Source organism: Haemorhous mexicanus, chromosome Z (genome assembly GCF_027477595.1).
Source record: "Haemorhous mexicanus isolate bHaeMex1 chromosome Z, bHaeMex1.pri, whole genome shotgun sequence".
NCBI classification, from domain to species: Eukaryota; Metazoa; Chordata; class Aves; order Passeriformes; family Fringillidae; genus Haemorhous; species Haemorhous mexicanus.
The window spans coordinates 77933829-77947128 of record NC_082381.1 but is presented as its reverse complement, the minus strand read 5'-3'; the positions used below and the strand labels follow the sequence as shown (position 1 = coordinate 77947128).

Here is a 13300-nt window from a genome sequence, read left to right as displayed (position 1 = left end):
AGCCGGGGCTGAGATCCGCCCCAGGCGGTTCGCGAACAGGCGGAAGGCGTCCTCGACATCTGCTCTCGCCAGTGTTTTGGAGTGTCTTAGAGACATTGTCTGTGTTCTTTAGGATCGACTTAATATGTCAGTATAGAACGAAAAAAAAAAAAAAAGGGGCCTTTTTTTTACTGTTAATGGTAAGAATTAAGCAAGTGAGGAGCTGGGTTCTTAGGTCTGACAGAAGGAAACGGGGTGCTTCAAGTCTTATGAAAGAGCTGGTTTAAAAGCAGCTTTTAGTGATAGAGAGCTTTCCATCATACTAAAAATATTTCTGTGGAATCATAAACATGGGCAGTGCTTCCCAGGCAACTATAAAATGCCAAGCCCACTTCCTTTGAGAAACTCCAAAACTTAAAAGTGTCAACAAATTTAGAGCTTACAATGAGGGAATAGGAGGGGCATTGTCTTCGAGAAGCCAAATTAATTTTTGTAACATTTTCTTCTGTATTATTTATAAGAAGATTTCTTGTCTGCCTAACTGTTCTTCAGTACCAGCTCTGCAGTATTGTTTCAGTAATACTGTGGTAACATAGTATAGATGGAGAATCCACATATTTCAGAGAAATGTGTGAGAGATTGAACTACATTATAACCTTCGCCCCTCTGGGGTGCAACAGTGAAACGGCTCTGTGAAGTGAGCTTTAATCATTGCACTGGCTTTTTTTTGTGGCTAAATAAGGGTCTCAGTGCACTAGACTAGCAATCCAGAATCTTTCCTGAGCTCTACATCACCAAAAATAGCATTTAATTTAAAAAGTTGCAGTGTGTTCTTGCAACTAAAGGGAAGTGTATATGCTGGAGAAAACCTATTGGATTAACAGTACTGTAAATTTTTACTTGGCACATAGAGAGTTCTAAGAGGTTATCCTTAAAATTTCTGCAGGTGGAACCCCCCTCCCCCCAAAATTCCTAGGGGCAATAATTAAATATTATTCTACAGCTACCAAAACATGTAGTTGTATTTCTATAGCCAGGTTATTACAGCTCTATAGCTTCCCAGACATTACATGTGAAATTTTCTATTTCAGGCATTTTGACAGCAGTAAATAGCATTTTGAATGAAATTTTTGGGAACTGGACAGATTATATCTATTACATGTGAAGAACACCAGCCATAAAGAAGTCTCATATAGACATCTCTGAACTGCTTTTAGAAGAGGGTAAAGCTGGTAGAGGCCTGGTAAGAAAATCTTCATTTAAATATACACAATTTTATTGTTGGGAGGGAAGATTATTCAAGGAGTAAGAAGGAAGAAGAAGAAGGTGTAACTGCTAAAGTTAATCAATTTGGTAGATCTTGAATGTTCAGTTGTTACATGGTTTTGTACTAACTTCATAACACCATGAAGGTCGCAGGAAAGATGTAAAACACAATGTCCATCATAATGAAACAAAGCCTCACAGCCAGGCCGTGAGACATATACGTGACACTCCTTCCCCCATGTTATATTTTTGAGTTAATCATCAACAGTAAAGGAATACCAAGGATTTTTCTCACTTTTCAAGTTCTAGATGGTATTTATGAGAAGATATAAAAAAAAAGGGGATGATAAGGATATCATGACTAAGTGTAAAATAAAACATACTTCCCAATAAAATTCAGATGGACTAGAAAAAAACACATTTACCTTATAAATCTAGTTTTTAAAACCAAATCAAACTCCCTAAACATACGTCTATCACTAATTTTTTAGATGATCAGTTTTTCTTGAAATTTAATTCTTAAGGAAAACTCAGACATGGATAACATCTCTACTTGGCATGGCCCTAGGCTGGACAGTTAACTTCAGTACTTCTGAAGTTTATGAGGCAACATCCAGGTTTAGCAATATGCAAAGTTATTTACAGACAATCAAAAACACAGCAGAACATTTACATTTTAAATTAAAAAACAAATTGCAGTTACTAGTCTAAATGAAATTTGGTGTGAAAAAAATTTAGAAAAGGAAAGATCATATTTTTAGGTCTGCACATATATAACAAATTTTTTTTGCAGTTTTTCATTAAATACTTTTTGTGCTATTCTATAATTTAAACAGAAATTTATAGCATGGCTTTCACAAATAATCTCTTTTCCAGCTGATTATCCCTTGTTTGACTGAACTTTTTATCCAAACATTATTCAATCACAAATTCCTCTTCTACACTATTAAAATGGCATACCCACCAAAGCCAGTTTTCATTCACTTTTGACTCAGAGTGTATTCTTCTTTGGGCATTTGGCTATTCTGTAAACACACTTTATAAGATTAAAAAAATAAACCCAGTAAGATAATTTGTTATAGAGACATCCTCTTTTTAAGCCAGTGATTCTTTAAGTGAAGCAGATAGAGGTTCACATCATGGATTATTTTGCCAATGAAGAAAAATCAAAATAGGAAAATAAAGTAAGGACTTTTGTATGCTCCCTCTAACCTTTGGGAGCAAGTAAGAAGGAAACAATCCAAAACGTTAGGGAAAACACAGCCTAATGGCAGAGGAAAGATAAACATTGCCCAAGGAAATGCAGGAGGAAAACACTTTAACCAGAGAAGAGTAATCACTAGTGTAGCCTGGAATAAACAAAAGACTTTCTTAAGTCTGAAAAAGAGGGGAAACAGCAATAGAAGGTATGAAAGTAATGAGTAAGTTTAGGAAAAAGTCTAGAATATACTTTCACTAGAATGAAAGCGTATCAAGTATTTTGTGATGTGTATGCACATATTTTCCTGACAGGGAAATGCATATTTTGAAAGCTGACAGGTCATTGTAATTTATGGATCTATTTAGAAAGCAACTGTCTTTAAAATTGGCAACTGTCTTTAAAATTCTTACTTAATTTGACTTGGTTAGTGCAGTGTCTCTAGTCAGAAAAAATAGATGGCATCAGATGCTTTGATGCACTCTTATTTATAAAGATTGTGTGTACATTCTTTTCCTCTGAAACCATGTGAATGTTTCACTCAAAGTCTCAGCTCCTTTTTGGTTGATAGTCATCTTGAATCTCTCTTGCTCTGCTTTTCTTACAGCTACTTTCCCAGTGATTGCTCAGGCCTGTGTATGGGTATCTGTGTCTTCTCTGCATCTGTTTCTATGGCATTTTACATCTCTTTTTCTCACACATGCCTATCCTCAAATATCCAACAAAACATGTGCTAACCACAGGTGTCTTTGTTTTTGGTGGTGACATGCACCCATGTTCTTGTGGAAACTGGTTCTTTTTTGTCAGAAAGTTTAACTACTTACAGTGATTTTGAAGAGCACTGTCTATGACAATTAGCTGTAATGCATTTTATCTAACAGCAATTTTATGGATAACAGACCATATTCATAAATTGAACCCAGCATGGAAAACAATACCAGCAGTAGCACAGGTAAACAGATCACAGCCTCCTCAGGAGAGTCACTGTATCATTTTTCATATGAGTACTCACACCAGAATGCAATCAACAGTAGAAAAAGTTGTCAAACCTATAAAATGTACACTAATAATTTAAAACTACAAATTAACAATGCTGTGTACACTAGTGGTCTTTCATTATCATCAAAATTTTAAAATTATTTCCACTTACCTATAAGCTTTAAGGAAACTGCTTATGCTTAGTGTGTTATTTCTCCAAACCTATACCATTGGGACAAAAATTTTCTATGGTGAATTCATCTTTTAAAAGATGAATTATATTTAAGAAATCTGAGGAAGTTGAACATGTTTTTTAAAATAGAGGAGGATAAATACAGAAATGTAAATATCAAGCCCAGGAATTCAAATACATAACGATCCAAAAAAGGACATTTTTCATAAATAGATCATTTTGATGTGATTTTTAAGCTGCATCATCTAGCCAGAGATATATATTTGCATTTGATTTGAGCTTCTCCAGGTCAACAGCTCAATTTTCTGGACCACTTATTGTCCCTGTCAAAAGTTTAAACAAAAATTTTTAAATGGCTTTGTGCTTCAGAATGCACAGTATTGCAAGTTTGTGAGAAATTAAATAAGTGATAAATTTATACTGATTTCTGGTTCAATAATGGAGCATCCACACATCTTCTAAAGTCCTGTCAAAGTAGTTGTAGTGCTATTTGTCCCTGTGGACACGCTGAGAAGCAAATTTCCAGCACATTTCCAGCTACATTAAAGAAAAAAAAGAAAAAAATGAAGAAAATAAAAGTTATAAATGGAATACTCAACATTCAGAAAATAACAGATGATGTTATATTTATCCTTACTCCTTTTTTATTCTTATTTTAAAATCAATAAGTTAGGCTTCAGAAGTAATTTTCATTACAAATTGATGTTGACAGCCATAACCCAAAGGAGTGCAAAAGTTACTTGTGCTTTTTTCATTTTATTGCACTATATGTTTTCCCCTCCCAATCTCACAGTAACATCCTTTTGTAAAGGCCACAGGATGTCTAAACCAAGAGGGACATCTGCTACAGGTTAAAAGTTTGGTTTAGACACTGTGTAGGACTTTTTAAAATGTCTTAATATGAACAAATATTTCAACTGGTACGCAAATTTCAATCAACTTACTTTTATCAGGTTTTTGAATAATTATAAGGTCATTAATTGCTTGAATAAAGAAATAATTAGAAATGTGAATGTGATTTATCCCTAGATGGGGAACTACAGTTTCTTCTTACCTTCCTTTTGTCAAGTCACTTTGAGAAGATTGCTTTAGGTGTGTCTATAAAGTGCAACATAAATGGAACATGCATGGACATTGGAAAAAATCTGTCTAAAAATTGCATATTAAAGTGTTTGAACAGACCTTGGCACAGGTTCAAAGCATGCCAGCTTGCACTTTCCCAGACAATTCCTGTGCACAATTTAGGCATTGGTGTTAGTCATGAACCATTCTCAATGGGCAAAACATGCACGTGACTAGGTAAAACATGGAACATTAGGTGGCTACAAGCTCCAATGCCAGAGAACAGTCCCAGGCATGTTTAACCTGATATTTATATGTAGCCATTTCATGCTTTGGCTGAGGATAATTAACACTTCTGAAGAATCAGGAAGTTCTCTCTTCCAAGGAAGCAGTTTTTAAAGGCCTGAGCCCAAGACACTTTTTTAAACATATGCTATATAGATAATCATATCTTTGTTTTAAATCTTCTTTTTCTGGCAAGTTCATTAAAAATTGAATGGCAAGGCATGTTATGATATTCTCAACTTTTTAAATGCATAGAAGTATGACTTTCTGAATACAGAGCTGAGTACAACAGCCCTCAAGGCCAATTTTCAACTTCGGTCTTTTGCCAGAAGATGAATATCCACATTTATTACTGGCCTGTGAAGTTCTGTATTGATTTAGCTTTACTTCTTAAAAAGCGGAGAAACAAAAAAAAAAAAAAAAGAGCTTGAATGTTTTTGTATTTCTGTCTTAAAATTTTTCTTAGTGGGCCTCAATAACAGTCTTTTAGGAAATTAAAGAGTATTTTTTTATGTGGCTAACATGACAGTAAGTTGTCCTCCCAGTGCCTAGACAAACCAAGAAAATTGAGAGGATAGGTATCATCTCAATTTGGTTCTCAAATTAAGAACCAAAAAGGTATCTCCCCCCACAAAACCCCCCCAAACAAAAACAAACAAACAAACAAAAAAACCCAAAAACCCAAAACCAATCAACCAACAACAACAACAACAACAACAAGAAAACAAAATAAAAAAAAAAACCCAACCACCTCAAAAATTATGGGAAATCACGGCAGGTATCAGGAATGATACCTGCCTCCTTTCTGAAGTTCAGCAATGGTGAGAAAAGAGCCTAAAGAACATCACTGGCAGTGTGTAACGGATCAGTTATCTTACCTAAAAAGTCAGCTACTGTTAGGTCTGGTGTTATGGCCCTGGTATAACAATTCTGGGACATTCTACTTGTCCAGCAGTCTATGACTGGCCTTTCTCAATTATATAATGTGTCATGTATACTTTATAGCCTAAATTACATGTTTTCATTGTCATTATTTTAACTTTATTCAGAATCCCTAGTACTTTGCATAATTAAGAGTTTACTTTAACATTCAAATGAAAGTAGCAGAGTTTTGTCTTGTCATTTTTTCTCCATAGAAACATTATTGTACATTTTAATATATATGCCTGCCATAGAATTCCTACTGTGTACAAACAGAAGCTCATTCTTAACATGGTAGAGATAATGCAAGTTTGTCACTTAAAATGAAAAATACAATTTAATTTCATATTAAATTCTTGTGAGTCAATTAAGCTAAATAATTAGAAGAAGGAAAAAATATTACCTCCTTTTGGCTTACCAGGAAAAATAAATAAAAATCAGTTGTCTCCATGAAGTTGTAAACTTAAAGCAAGTAACTATATAAATACTTGACTCCTCAGGCTTCTTTGGCTTTTTATTTAACCTGTACCACTGTGAGTTTCATATTTAGGTTGTTTACTTTCCACAGTGAATATTCCCCAGTCAATTAGTTACATGGTGCTATTATTTGTTCCTGTGAACTAAATGCAATGCAAAGAACATAATATTGTATTACTTGTCATACAGCGTATGTTATTAATTTCTTCCTAATCATTGTGTGGTCCAGCCTTAACACCAGATTCTAAACAGAGTACTTAAATTTAGGGTGATAGCTAATGATTGTGTTACTGTATTGAGATAACAAGATAGCACTTTTTATAGGAAAGTTCTTTCCAATTATTGAGAGAGTATATAAAATAAACAGTCATAATTAAAAAATTATTTTACTGACATGTCCTAATTATTTAAAAATCTACCTAGAAATATGTATACTGTAGTATGGGTAATATACATACCTGTAAGTTACTAGGAGGTAAACAGAATGCACAGTGCTTGTGCATCACATAACAACTTAAAATGACAGGTAAACAACTTAAAATGACAGGTACTTGAATGTTATACTGGCCTTTAAAGAGACAAAAATGATAAAAATCAATGCATTTTTCATTAATTATACAGAAAAAAAAAAAAAACAAATTACAACAATCATATCTAAGAAAAAAATGGTATCAGGTGTCCAGTATTACATGCTGTCCATAATTTATGAAGCTAAATAACAACATGTAGCAGTCAGGGAAGTTAACATAAGAGTGAAGAGGGCAAAAGAGGTCCCTTCTCTAGTTTCACCAATACTATCTTTGCATTTATAAAGCTTATCTCAGTACACAGCAGCAGCAGTTGCAAATAGCAGCAAGAGACACACCTACAGCTTTCCATATATTTTGTGAAAACTGGTTGAGTGCTCTCTCCATGAAGATCTTTAATTTCTGCCTTTTGAATTAAGATTTACTTTGAAGAACAAAAATTGAGTCTTAGAGTAACAGACTGGATAAATAGCTTAAATTTATGGGAACTCAGTCATTTGTTTTGGGCAAAAGAAGCATTCGCCCTGGACATCAAAGGGAGCAGGATTAGGTTCTAAAGCTTTACCCTGAAAGTTGCAGTTCATTTTCTGGACTATATACGTGTGGATTTGTCAGGGGAGTTCAGAGAGCTCTGCCCTTCTCCACACTGCAACCAGCTTTGTTCACGCAGTGTATGCTCCTTAGTGTGCTACAGTCATGGTTGCATGGCTCCATAGCTCCTCCCATACAGATTAGGGCATCCCCACCCCATGACTAAGGCCTGGAACAGAAATAAGGTTTAAAGGCTTTTGCTGTAGTTATCAGGTAATCTGAAATACTTGATTTATCACTTCTCTGGTCATTTCAGGCATAATGACATGAACCCTATGCATACTAAAGTGTTTTTAGGAATATAGTGAACATCCATTCTGCAATAAACTGTCATGAGTGAGCTTTTGAAGCAGAATACAAGGAACTGCTTCTCTGAATGCAGTCAAAGAATTCAATCTTTCATTTTAAAAAGTGGAATAAAAATATTTTATTTCCCTTAAGGAAAATAAAATCCTGATTTACCCATACGTGTTACACACCACCTTCTAAAAGAACTAAAGGTTTAAATTAGTTGTTCTCTTGTGCAGGTAATACAGCATAGTACTCAAGTAAAAGAGCCATTTCTACAAGTTCTTTTCACTGAATGGTATATTAAAAGCATTAAACGGTCTAGTGATATTCTCATTGAAACCATAATCAAATAGGTGTTATGCCTGACCATAAAACCATAAAAAAACGTATTTGGCATTTGAAATTTAAAATTCCAATGGTTTGTATTTTATTTACATATTAATTCACCAACTAAGAAAAAAATAATTACTTAAATAATTACTAAAATCACAGAAAGACTCCATCAACATGAATTGGTAACAATCACTTGGAAGTAGATTGAAATAGTATTCCTGAGCTTTGTAATTTCAGAATTACATTTTCCTGGAAATTCGTAGATGTATAAGTACATAAATATATGCTATGTGAACTCCAGATAGGTAGTTCCTTAAATTATATTTTATTTCCAGGAGAATGTAGTTTTCCCCTTGAGTTACAGAGTTGCAATATATTAAAGTAAGCGGAAAGACTTAAGGACAAACTTCATTTGCAACACCAATTATTTCCCTTTATTTCAAATTAATAACTTCAAGTTAAAAATGCATAAACGATTACAGGATTTGGACCTTTTATATTAACTTGGAACAAAGATCTGTAATACATTTTTTTCAGAACCTAGTTTATTCTGTCTCTGTTAATAGGTACCATTAGAATAATAGCATTTCCACTACTGAATTACCATGTTTTCCAGTGCCATCTTCACTTCTACACTTTTAAACAAAAATGCATACACTTGCATATACACAAGTTTATAAACCAAACTTTGATTCATCCAAAATTATTAATTTTGTAGTAGTTTAAACATAGGAGAGGCATTTGAAAGCTATATTAAGACAGAGCACAATTCAGAAAATCCTAAGCATTGGAGAGATCAGGTGCACTGGTGTAAGATATTATCCCTTTGTGCAAATAACATTTATCCAGCGCTGAAAGGGTGTGTTTATATGTCACAGGGGATTTACAGCTGTGTCCAGCTGATTCCTGGAGTCGACAGACAAGGAGTGCTTCCTCTAGAAATGAAAGGATTTTTGTCCAAGTACTGAGCAGCAAACGACATTAAGTGAGTACTAAAAGACATAGTTAATTCATGGGATAAAAATTCTTCTTCATTATTATCCTGTGCTATAATTATTCAGTTTTACCTGTAGAGAGGAACACCAGAAAATCTTTCAGATTAGGACATGCTCTTTATCCAAGCACTCCCTCACAACACACAATTAAAATATTTCCAGTAAATCTGGTGGCGGTGGAGCCTCAGCCTCCAGCGAAGGACATTTCACCTGAACATCAGTATTTTCCCCTGTTCTCGTCCAAAAAGCCCGTTTTTGAAAGCCACTCCCGTTCCGTATGTCCATCTGGAAATCCCTCGCCCCGGCAATGCTTTGAGCAGCGGGTGTTTCGGTTCCTGCGGCGCGGCCTTTCACATCCACAGAGAAAGGGCATGAGCGGCGACAGTAACTCCAGCGAGTGTCCCACCTCGCAGAGGCTGCCGCCTTTGAGGGTTCAGTTTAAGGGCCCTTTCCAGGTCTGCCTCCTGCAAGGCAGCCTTTTGCAGTCCTCCGCCTCCTCGTCCTCTCCACCATGCTTAGGCAGGACAAAAAAATAAACACCAAAACGTGTATTATTTTTCCAAGAGAATCCCTTCTTCACAAATCCTCAGCGCAGGCTTAAGCATTAAACTTCGGTCTCGTTCCGCGCATCAAAAGGCAGGGAGGAGGGGGAAAACAAAAAAAGGAGAAAAAGAGAGAAGGTCGTGCAGCAGGGAGAGGAGCTACGTAAGAGAGGCTCTGCCGGGAGAGGCGAGGCAAGGGAGCCCCTCCAGCTGCAGCGGCGGAAGCGGCGCTGGTGGAACGAGGGAGCGATCGGGCAAGGAGGAGGCAGCGGAGGGAAGGGGAGGTTGCTGGTGTTTGGCGCCGGTGGAGGGAGTCATTCCTGCCGCTGCACTTCCGGTCGGCATTTTGTTCTGAGAGGGAGCGAGAGAGACACACACAGGATCCTTCCCCCTCCTCCTCCTCGCCCTTCTCTCCCTCTGCCCCCCCGCTCGGTACCGACTCACCGTGCCCAGGCCGCCCCTCCCCGCCCTCCTGCGCTCGCACTCTCGGAGGGAGCGGCGGCGGCGGCGGCCCCTTGGCACCGCTTCCTCTCGGCCACCCTCCGCTCTCCCTGGCTCGGAGCGCGGCTCGGAACCGGTTCGGCGCGGCGCGGCCCGACCCGTGTTGATGTTGTGAAGCAGGCTCGGGGGGAAGGGATTTGCCTCGGCCGCACACCCCCCGGCTCTACATGTTCGCTGCACTGAGGAGGAGACGGAAGAGGAGCCAGCCCCCCTCCCGGCCCGGATTATTGTTGTTATATTATCTCCCCTCCTCCTCCTGCTCCGCGGCGGCGGCGGCGGCCCAGCGGCGGCGGCGGCTCCTCTGAGGAGGGAGGGGGGCGGATTTCTCTCCCCCTCTCTCGGATTCTCGTTGGATTCAGACGCCGATTTGCTCAGGTAATCCCCCCTCCTTGTCTCCCCTTCCCCTCCCTGCCCTCTTCAGCAGCGGGCCGGGCCTCTCAGCCCAGCGGCCCAGCACTGCCGGGAGCAGAGGGGATTAGCTGTTATCCGGGGTAGAGGGGAGTAAGTGGCAACCGGAGGTGTTTATTTCGCAGCCCCCCTTCCTGCTCGGTCGGGTTTGGCGGAGGAGGTTGGTTCGTGCCGGGCTGCCGGGAGGCCCAGGCCCGGCGGAGGGCGCAGGCCCGCCGGCCAGCGCCTTTACTCCAGCTCGGGGATTAGAAAGGCGAAGCGGCTGCTCAGTGACAGGCCTCAACCCGAAAAGAGCAGGAGGAGGAGGAGGAAACAATACAATTAGTCGCAATTGTGCACTGATCCTTTCCCATATTTACAACTTCACCTAGGGCAAGGAAGGAGGGTCCCAGTGCAGACAGCCCTCTGAAGTGGGGCAGGAGTAAGTGGAGGCATAGAGGAGGAGAGACAATGTAAATACTCAGGAACAAAAATGCCATTTGTCTTTGCCATTACCTTATTCTTCTAACCAAGTGTGTTCTGAACATTCAAAAGTTTAAATGCTTTTGGTTTTATAATCTGCAGATGTTTAATTTCTAAACATTATTGATTAGTATGTTAATGACTTAGTATATTTATAGCATTAAATAGTGCCTGAAGGATGATTGACATATCACAAACACCTGCAGACCCAAGAAATACAGATAGCCTAGCATATTCTATCAGGTACTCTGCACAGTTTTGGTGTCTGTGTCCTGTATATGGTGCGGGAATATATGTTAATGGAAAAAATACCATTTTCTCCATCTAGCAAACGGTAAACCAGGCAAGGGATCGTGTGTAAAGTGTTGTGTTTATGACCTAAGGGACCAAGGTGAAGATGAGATCTTAACCAAAGTACTTCAGAGTCACATGTAAATTTATTTAAGTGAAATGTGACAAATGCTTAAAAAGTAGCATATTTTCTTGCCAGGCTATATCACACTGAGATACCCAGGTTGTTATTGGCTGTTTGTGTCCATGATGTTTGAATATGTAATTAGGCGTCATTTCTACAGGTCAACTGTGTTTTGAAAATGACTGTTTATTAGTCTCAGGTCTTTATAAATAAATAGTCGCTGATTTACAATAAAGTAAATCTTTGACTTATAAGTGGTAGAGTTGTAAGTGTTGCTAAAAACTCAGGCACATTTAAACAAACACCCTGTGAACTAATAAAAATACTTCTACAGAAATTACTGCAGGAAATTTTAAGATACAAAGTTTTCATCCTTGTAGAGAGGAATTTGTTAGTGGCAAACGATTTGTGATATTACATACTTTGTTACATTTTTAGCAGGTTTTTTAGTTGTTCAGGTAGCTTTGCTGTTATAATACATGGTTACTATATCTTATAGAGTAACTTTCTGGTGCATTGTGTTCAGAGTCTTGTAAATGAAGCTCTGCTGTCGTGCCTCCCTCGTGCCCTGATACATGTTTAAAAGGGTGAAGTTAATATAGCTGTCACGTAGAAGGCGTGTTTTTAATGCTGTAAATCCGTGTAGTAGTCAGTAGCGTGTCCGTGATTTGTATTGGTCAGGGAGCAGTTTGAATTTTAAAAAGCCAGAAGATCCTGCTGAGCCCCAATCCCGGCCTCCCTTCCTCCCACTAATCTCCCATTCCTGTCTTTGTGCTGCCTGGTCCTGTTAGACACTGTTTGCAACAGGGCCTCAGGCCTACGTGCGTGGAGAGGAACCATTTACAGTTCGAAAAAGCAGCTTTTTTTTTTTTTTTTAAATTTTGTGAAATGCAGAGGGAGCCACTAGTCGTCTCTAACTGTCCCCACCTCGGTGTGTAACAGCGGAATTGCTGTTTGCTTTTGCCCCGTAGTGTGCATGGAGACCGAGTGTAACTCTGCTTCACAGGAAAGAAAGGACTGTGCAGAAGTAGTTGTAGTTCTTGGGTAGTTTTCATCATCAGGAAGCGACATTACAGCACTAGCATTTCTTGCGTCTGTGTTTCGGGCGGCTGCCGTTCTAAGAAGAATGTGTTTGTTAAGCTAACAGTAGTGAAGTTTTCTGACTGATTTTTCCTTTAAGAAGGGTTGCTTTAAATATTCTCGATATGAGCAGGAAATGAGCTACTGTAGTTACACAGTTCCTGTCAAGTTTATCTTGCCAGGGTTGTGTGGTTGTGTTTACAGCACCATTTTTTTTTTTTTTTAATCTGAACGGATGCACTTTTCTGGAATGAAGAATACTTATATTTATAAAGGGAAATATAAGATGTCTATTTTTATTTGTAATTTGTTTTTTGGGTTTGTTCTTATGAGCTGCATGTGGTTAATCTTGAATTAGTTGCTTGATCAGTTTATATAGTTTTACAGAAATATTTAAAGTTGAGAGATTTATAAGAGGGCTTATTTTTCTTTTGAGTTACAAGTTTTAACATATTTGAGAGTGTGTGCATGCGTGAAGCAGGCCTGTTACACTTGCATACTACTTTTTCCCAGATGTTAGGAGCTTCTACTAAATGTTTATCACAACAGTTAGCTGCTTAAGGACAATGTATGTATTTTATTGATGTTATGGAAATACAAAATTAATTATTCTCAAGATCTTAGTTGTAACTATTATTTTTTCAAAAATAGAAAAATGCTTCTTTCTACGTTTTGTCTTGTACTTTTTCCTGCTTTGTGCATTTTGAATTTACTTCCTCTGCACAGGTTGTTTTTTTCCCCTCAACTTCTTGAATATTTTACCTAAGGTTATTCCAACAAAAATCCCTTCCTGAAA

The 13300-nt window shown here is 38.1% G+C and overlaps 1 protein-coding gene across 7 annotated transcripts in view; it reads left to right on the top strand.

The window, feature by feature from the left end:
• The first annotated feature begins 1079 nt into the window (after positions 1-1079).
• NIPBL (NIPBL cohesin loading factor) overlaps positions 1080-13300 on the top strand; it is a 157709-nt gene continuing 145488 nt past the window's right edge. For 6 of the 7 annotated variants that reach the window (XM_059836613.1, XM_059836610.1, XM_059836612.1 and 3 more), the window contains exon 1: positions 10375-10514. The gene's annotated coding sequence lies outside the window, so the exon portion shown is untranslated. Of the gene's footprint in view, positions 1223-8979; positions 9087-10374; positions 10515-13300 lie in introns of those variants that run through there. The other variant, XM_059836606.1, reaches the window with a different exon arrangement.